We start from the raw sequence: 8930 nt of genomic DNA on the forward strand, positions 1-8930 counted from the left end.
TAAGAAAATGAAAATTCCAGCCACAGCTGTAAGAAAATATTCACAAAACCTATGCCAGACCAAAGACTTCTCCCAGATGGTATAAACAACCACAACTCAATAAGCCGGCAACCCAAATAAAAGAATAATCAAAATGAACAGATTCTTCACATGAGAAGATATTCTATTCTGGCTGCTAATTAGGACTTGAAAAAAAAACAGCATCATTAGTTATAAGAGAAATGCAAATTAAAATCACAATTAGATGCAACTACATACCCACCACAGCTCCTGCAATCGAAAAGATCGATAATCCCAAGTGTTGCAAAGATACAGAGCATGGGCCTCTCATATAAGGGACTGGAATGTAAAATGGTACAATCTCTGGGGAAAACAACTTGAGACTTTCTTATGAGGTCAAACATGTACTACCCTATGCAAGAGGGCTTTCCGGTTGGCGCTAGTGGTAAATAATCCACCTGCCATTGCAGGAAGACTCAAGAGACTCTGGTTCAATCCCTCGGTTGGGAAGATTCCCTGGAGGAGGAAATGGCAACTCCCTCCGGTATTCTTGCCTGGAGAATTTCATGGACAGAGGAGCCTGGTGGGCTGCAGTTGATGGGGTCGCACAGAGTCAACATAACTGAGCAGCTGAGCACAAACTACGCAACACAGAAATCCCTGTCCGAGGTGTGTACCTATGTGACATGAGAACATACATTCAACAGACACTTGTATGTGAGTGTTCACAGCTGTTAACACCTGCAAATAACCCAGATATCCGTCAACAGGAGCCTGGTTAAATAAACTGTGCCACATCACACAATAAGCTTCCCCGGTGGCTCAGAGGGTAAAGAATCCACCTGCAATGCAGGAGACTCAGGTTCAGTCCCTGGGTCAGGAAGATCCCCTGGAGGAGGAAATAGCAACCCTCTCCAGTATTTCGGCCTAGAAAATTCCATGAGCAGAGGAACCTGGTGGGCTACAGTCTATGGGATTGCAGAGTCAGCCACGACTGAGACAACAACATCACACGATGGACTGCCATTCAGCAATGCAAAGGAACTACTGATATAGACAAGGTGGATGAATCTTAAAAACTTTATGTGGAGTGAAATAAACCAGACTCAGAAGAGTACCTGTTTCATGATTCCACTTAAGTGAAGTTCTAGGACAGGTAAAAACAAATCCGTGGCATCAAAAAACAGGTATCATTATCGTTGATTCTGCTGTTGTACAGCAGAAACCAACACAACACTGTAAAGCAACTATCCTCCAATTAAAAATAAATGTTAAAAACAGGAATTTGACCAAGAGATTAGCTTTTAAAACAAAACAAAAAAGAGTTCAGATGGCTAACAAACACATGAAAAGATGCTCAACATCACTCATTATCAGAGAAATGCAAATCAAAACCACAATGAGGTACCAATACACGCCAGTCAGGATGGCTGCTATCCAAAAGTCTACAAGCAATAAATGCTGGAGAGGGTGTGGAGAAAAGGGAACCCTCTTACACTGTTGGTGGGAATGCAAACTAGTACAGCTGCTATGGAGAATAGTGTGGAGATTTCTTAAAAAACTGGAAATAGAACTGCCATATGACCCAGCAATCCCACTTCTGGGCATACACACTGAGGAAACCAGATCTGAAAGAGACACGTGCACCCCAATATTCATCGCAGCACTGTTTATAATTGCCAGGACATGTAAGCAACCTAGGTGTCCATCAGCAGACGAATGGATAAGGAAGCTGTGGTACATATACACCGTGGAATATTACTCAGCCATTAAAAAAAAATTCATTTGAATCAGTTCTAATGAGATGGATGAAACTGGAGCCTATTATACAGAGTGAAGTAAGCCAAAAAGATAAAGACCAATACAGTATACTAATGCATATATATGGAATTTAGAAAGATGGTAACAATAACCCTATATGCAAAACTGGAAAAGAGACACAGATGTACCAAACAGACTTTTGGACTCTGTGGGAGAAGGTGAAGGTGGGACGTTTCGAGAGAATAGCATCGAAACATGTATATTATCTAGGGTGACACAGATCACCAGCCAGGCTGGATGCATGAGACAAGTGCTCGAGCCTGGTGCACTGGGAAGACCCAGAGGGATCGGGTGGAGAGGGAGGTGGGAGGGGGGATCTGGATGGGGAATACATGTAACTCCATGGCTGATTCATGTCAATGTATGACAAAAACCACTACAATATTGTAAAGTAATTAGCCTCCAGCTAATAAAAATAAATGAGAAAAAAAAAAGATTTTGCGTGCCGAAGCTAAAGATTCTGCATGCTGCTACCAAGGCCCAGCACAACTAAATAAATAAATAAAATTAAGTGTTGTAAAAAAGGAACTGACATGCAGAATGGGGCCACCAGAAACCACTTAGATCCAGCTTAAGAAAATAAAGTGTACTTGGAAGTCACAGGGTAGCTTCCAGAATGAGAAAGAACTTTGCAGTAGCAGGAAGCAGAATCCCCCTGGGTGGGGGACAGTGGGAAAGCTTGGCTTTTGCTGAGCTCCCTTACAGGAGAGGGTCTAGGACAGTTATTCCCAAAAGAGAGACAGACATCTGGGCCTCAACAGACATCCGTGGCCTCAACAGACATCCCAAATGGAGTATATTATAGCAAGAGTAAAAATGTAGCTTGTTTCAGAGATATACCCTAAGGAAATAATACAACAGAAGCAAACAATTACCTTGAGTGGGAAAGAGATTAAACCAAAGGTTGCAATCTCAAGTGCATCTAGGAATCAAGACGTGATCATGTAGATGAGTGATGCTGGCTTGGAGAATGACTACAGGGAGTGGTGGCATCTGTAACAAAGTGGAGAACATGTGTTCTCTCTAAAGGAGGGTGGACTGCAGCTGCTAGGGGCCAAGCTTGAATGTTATAAATCTGATTTTAAGGGTTATCCATGATTTCCCCTTGGCAACTAATTAAAATCTTAAAAAAAAAATCAAGAACTACAACAAAATCCTAGCTAATGCTAGGACTTTTGTTTGCTTTTTAAAAACAAACATCCACAGCATAACTCAACCTGTTGTTTGTTCAGTCACTAAGTCGTGTCTGACTCTTTTGCAACCCCATGGACTGTAGCCCTCCAGGCTTCTCTGGGAGCCATGGGATCTCCCAGGTAAGAAGACTGGAGCAGGTTGCCATTTCCTCTTCCAGGTGATCTCCCTGACCCAGGAATCAATCCACTTCTCCTGCATTGGCTGGTGGCTTCTCTACCACTGAGCCGCCAGGGAAGCCCCATAACTCAACCTACATGCCCCCATTCCTGGCCCAAATGCCCAATACAAGCGACTGAATTAGTAGCTGAAAGAGATTATAAACATGAGATTTTAGTAATCATTAAAATAGTAACTAAAAGGTTATAGGACTTGGGCAATACAATAATATTGTTGTTCAGTCGCTCAGTTGTGTCCAACTGAGTTGGATAACAGTTTGTTATCCCATGGACTGCAGCATGCCAGGCTTCCCTGTCCATCACCAACTCCTGGAGCTTGATCAAACTCATGTCCGTTGAGTAGGTGATGCCATCCAACCATTTCATCTGTCATCCCCTTCTCCTCCTGCCTTCAATCTTTCCCAGCAATTGGGGTCTTTTCCAATGAGTCAGTTCTTTGCATCAGGTAGCCAAAGTATTGGAGCTACAGCTTCAGCATCAGTCCTTCTAATGAATATTCAGGACTGATTACCTTTAGGATTGACTGGTTTGATCTCCTTGCAGTCCAAGGTACTCTCAAGAGTCTTCTCCAACACCACAGTTCAAACACATCAACTCTTTGGTGTTCAGCTTTCTTTATGGTCCAATTCTCACATCCATACATCGCTACTGGAAAAACCAAAGCTTTGACTAGAGAGACCTTTGTCAACCAAGTAATGTCTCTGCTTTTTAATATGCTGTCTAGGTTTGTGGGCTTCCCTTGTCACTCAGCTGGTAAAGAATCTGCCTGCAATATGGGAGACCTGGGTTTGATCCCTGGGTTGGGAAGATCCCCTGGAGAAGGGAAAGGTTACCCACTCCAGTATTCTGGCCTGGAGAATTCCATGGACTGTATAGTTCATGGGGTCACAAAGAGTCAGACACGACTGAGCCTCTGAGTCTAGGTTTGTCACAATTTTTCTTCCAAGGAGGAAGCGTCTTTTAATTTCGTGGCTGCAGTCACCATCTGCAGTGATTTTGGAGCCCAGGAAAATAAAGTCTGTCACTGTTTCCACTGTTTCCCCCTTCTACTTGCCATGAAGTGATGGGACAGGATGCCATGATCTTCAGTTTTTGAATGTTGAGTTTTAAGCCAGCTTTTTCATTCTCCTCTTTGACCTTCATCAAGAGGCTCTTTAGTTCTTCTTCACTTTCTGTCATAAGGGTGGTGTTATCTGTATATCTGAAGTTATTGATATTTCTCCTGACAATCTTAATTCCAGCTTTTGCTTCATCCAGCTTGACATTTTGCATGATGTACTCTGCCTGTAAGTTAAATAAGCAGGGTGACAAAATACAGCCTTGATGTTCTCCTTTCTCAGTTTAAAGAATTAGAATATAAGATGATTGACACTATGTAAAAAAGGTGACTCTGGATAAGAACTGTTATGTATATAAAAATATATATATAAAATTGAAAATAGTTGTGTGAGGGTAAAGATTTTTTTCTTTTCTTAAAATGCTATTTTGCACATAGATGTAAAATATATATATATATATAAACTATATACAGTATATATGTATTACATAGTATATATGTATTACATAGTATATATGTATTACACAGTATATATGTATGATGTGTGTGCATACATGCATGTGTGTGTATATGTAGGAACTCATGAAGTAAATTCCTTCCAAGAGATGAGAAGCATGCAAGCTGAGACTAGGGGCTTGTTGGCACCCCTTGAGGGCTTTTAGAGAGGGGGAAACACCAGACTGTTCCTCTCCTCTGTGGGAGAGGCTGTCTGCCAAGTTTGTCATTCTCTGGTGACTCAGGGGTACTTCTGACAGTTATTAGTGATGATTTTTACAGCCTGGCCTAATTAAGTTACTACTCAAGCTTAAGCTTAAAAGAAAATTAGCCTCTTTCCTTCAACAGACTGTCAATGACACTGTCACCTTGTCCCAGAAATGTCCCAAGCACATCACTCAGTCCTAACAGTCCCTGTGCTAGGCATCACGATTTCACATTCATGAACACGTATGAACAACGACCACCTTTCATAACCCATGTTATTGTTGTTCAGTTGCTAAGTCTTGTCTGACTCTTTGTGACCCCATGCAGCACATGTGACTGCAGCACACCAGGTTTCCCTGTCCTTCATTATCTCCCGGAGCTTGCTCAAACTCATGTCCATTGAGTCAGTGATGCCATCCAACCATCTCATCCTTGGTCACTCCCTTCTCCTTCTGCCCTCAATCTTTCCCAGTATCAGGGTATTTTCCAATGAGTCAGCTCTTCACATCAAGTAGCCAAAGTATTGGAGCTTTAGCTTCAGCATCAGTCCTTCCAATCAATATTCAGGGTTGATTTCCTTTAGTATTGACTGGTTTGATCATCACCAGCGGGACACCTTCTATTAGTTGCAAATCCCCTTTATTAACCAGAAGGAAGTTGCTTTCGTGTCACATAGAAGCAAACAGTTAATAGGACATGTTTTGGGTGACTTGGGCCCATAGAGCACCAAGTCAAAAACCTCCTTTTAGTCCTTGTTTTGAAGCTGATCTAAGTTCACCCTCTCTGCTCCTTCTTTACCTTTTTATAATGTGAGCAGAACTTTTGAATGTGGTATTTATAGTGCTTGTCCCCGGTTGTAAGAGCTCAACGAGGAGAAATTGATGCGAAGTGACTTTGCCAAAAGTTTCAAGCCTGTTCAGTTCTTTCTTGGCGATGACTAACTCCTAATTTAGGATGATCCAATAGGAATGTGCTTGTGCCCTTCAAATACTGCTATATCATGCTGTTTTTTAAGCCGACATTGGTTTCTGGAAGTTTAGAATCAGACCTCCATCTGAAGTTTCACATGTCATGGGGTCCACTCTTATTTCTATTTATGTACAAATCATAGGTCAGGACTTGCCTGGTTGTCTAGCAGTTATGATGGCATGCTTTCAATGCAGGGGCATGGACTCAATCCCTAGTTGGGGAACTAAAATCCTATATGCCTCGAGGTGCAGCCAAATAATAATAATAAAAACAGCAAGAAAAAGTTAAAAAATTGTGTCATATGCTCAGAGATAGATTAATTTTATTCTAATTAAAATTCTATATTTACCCTCATCTATGTTAGTTGTAGGTTTAATTTGTATCTCTGACTCAGTGTACATGAGTTTGATCAAACTCCAGGAGATAGTGAAGGACAGGGAAGCCTGATGTGCTGCAGTCCATGGGGTTGCAGAGTCAGACATGATTTAGTGACTGACCAACAGCAACAACAATTTATATTCCCAAGTGGCATGGTGGTAAAAAAAAAAAAAAAATGGTGCCAATGCAGGAGATGCAAGAGATGTAGATGTAGGTTCTGTCCCTGGGTGGGGAAATCTCCTGGAGGAGGAAATGGCAAAACACTCCAGTATTCTTGCCTGTTAAAAAAAAAAAATCCCGTGTACAGAGGAACCAGTCAGGCTATAGTCCATGGGGCCACAAAGAGTAGGGCACAACTGAGCGACTGAGCACACATGCATGCATGCATGCAACCATTTCCTATAAACAGTTACTGAATGCCTCCCTTGTCAATTCCACAACAACAATGAACAGTGGGAATCAAAGGCCTCCCAGGAGAATCAGGAGGGCTTTGCAGGAGAGGTGAGCAAGGCACAGGTGAGAGACCAGCCTAAACCAGGGCCTCGAGGGTGAGCCTCACATGTTCGCAAAACCTGCGCACAGCTAGCAAAGGCCAGAGAGATCAACAGGACTGGATCACATCCCCGCATCGATAAATTTGGATTATCCTTCAGTAATCCTGATAGCTCAGTTGGTAAAAAATCCTCCTGCAATGCAGGAGACCCCGGTTTGATTCCTGGGTTGGGAAGATCTGCTGGAGAAGGGATAGGCTACCCACTCCAGTATTCTTGGTCTTCCTTTGTTACTTAACTAATAAAGAATTCACCTGCAATGTGGGAGACCTGGGTTCAATCCCTGGGTTAGAAAGATGCCCTGGAGAAGGGAACGGTTACCCACTCCAGTATTCTGGCCTAGAGAATTCTATGAACTGTATAACCCATGGGGTCGCAAAGAGTCAGACACAACTAAGCAACTTTCATTTCACTTTAATAACCATGAGGACACAATGAGGGCTTTAAACAAAGGAGTCATGTCATTCCTTGTTCATTCAACAATATTTATTGAGCACCTAGGATGTGCCAGGTACTGGTCAAGATATTGGTGTTATAAAAATAAACAAAGCCTCAGTTTACACCAGGTGATGACAAGTGCCATGAAGAAGGACGTACGCTTTGGAGGGTGATGTTGACTATATATAGATGTACTCTGTACAGGGAGTCAGCAAAGAAGGTATGAGCCGCATGTCTTGTGGCCATCTGAGAAGAAGAATGTTCCAGGCCATGGGAATAGCAAGGGCAAAGGCCCTGGGGGTAGGACTGGGCTACGCCTGTTTGAGCCACACGCAGGAATTCAGTGTGGCTCAAGGCGAGTGGTCAAGGGAGAGAAAGTGGGAGCTGAGGACAGAAAGATGGTAGAAGGACAGATCTAGGCTCTTAAAGACTTGCTGTTTTAAAGTGAGTGAAAGTGTTTAGTCTTCAGTTGTGTCCTACTGCTTGCAACCCCATGGACTGTAGCCTGCCAGGCTGCTTTGTCCATGGATTCTCCAGGCAAGAATACTGGAGTGGTAGCCATTCCCTTCTCTGGGGATCTTCCCGACCCAGGGATCAAATCTCGGTCTCCTGCATTGCAAGCTCCTGCATTTTTACCATCTGAGCCACCAGGGAAGTCCCCCTCAAAGTGAGTAGAACAGGAAACTCATTTGGAGCAAAAATATGGCACAATGTAATTATTTATTTGGCTGCATCGGGTCTTAGTGGCAGCACACAGGCAGGGTCTTTGTGGCATCGTGCAAGACCTTCTGAGGCGGTGCTCTGATTGTTTAGTTGTGGCAGGTAGAATTATTTGCTCAGCCGTATGTGGAATCTTAGTTCCCCAACTAAGGACTACTGAACCCTCATCTCCTGCATTGCAAGGTGGATTCTTAACCACAGTACCATCAGGGAAGTCCCTGTGAATTTCTTTTTAAAAGGCTTACTCTGGCCTCTGTGTGGGAAGGAGACTGCAAGGGGAACAGGGTAAGAGTGGTGTGGGGACCACTCAGTAGAGATGGGAACTAGGCATGGTGAGAAAGAACAGACTCTGCAACTATTTTGAAGGAAGAGCCAACGAGATTTGCTGGTGAAGTGGAGGTGAGAGGATACGTCGAGGATGACCCTAAAGTTATTGGCCTGACAACCTGGAAGGGTGACATCACCTGCAATTAAAATGCAGGAGCAGGTCTGCAGGGGATGTCCAGAGTGATTTGAATATGTTAATTTGAGGGTACTTCTTAGACTCCCAGAGAAGAGGACAGGAGAGTGTCTAGATGCACGTGGGGTCCAGGAGGACCTGGGCTGCAGGTAAAATATGGGGGTCATCAGATGGTATCTAAAGGCATCAGGTGCATGAATCACCAAGGAAGTGAAGGTGGAGAAAAGAGAGGAGGGTGAGGGGCCAGGAGCCCCACAGGGAGACTGGAGGAGCTAGCAGAGGGTCCACAGGGGACAGGGGGAGCGAGGGAGAAGAGATCAAGAGGCCTGATGAAGTCAGCGTTTCTAGGAGGGAGGGATAGACCACATCAAAGACCGCAGATGAGGAATGACTAGGGGATCCAGGGAGCAACACAGATCTAACAATTTTGACTGGAGCAGTTTTGGTGGCTTGGACTGTTGAAA

Source organism: Odocoileus virginianus, chromosome 11, assembly GCF_023699985.2.
Source record: "Odocoileus virginianus isolate 20LAN1187 ecotype Illinois chromosome 11, Ovbor_1.2, whole genome shotgun sequence".
In the NCBI taxonomy this organism is placed as follows: Eukaryota; Metazoa; Chordata; class Mammalia; order Artiodactyla; family Cervidae; genus Odocoileus; species Odocoileus virginianus.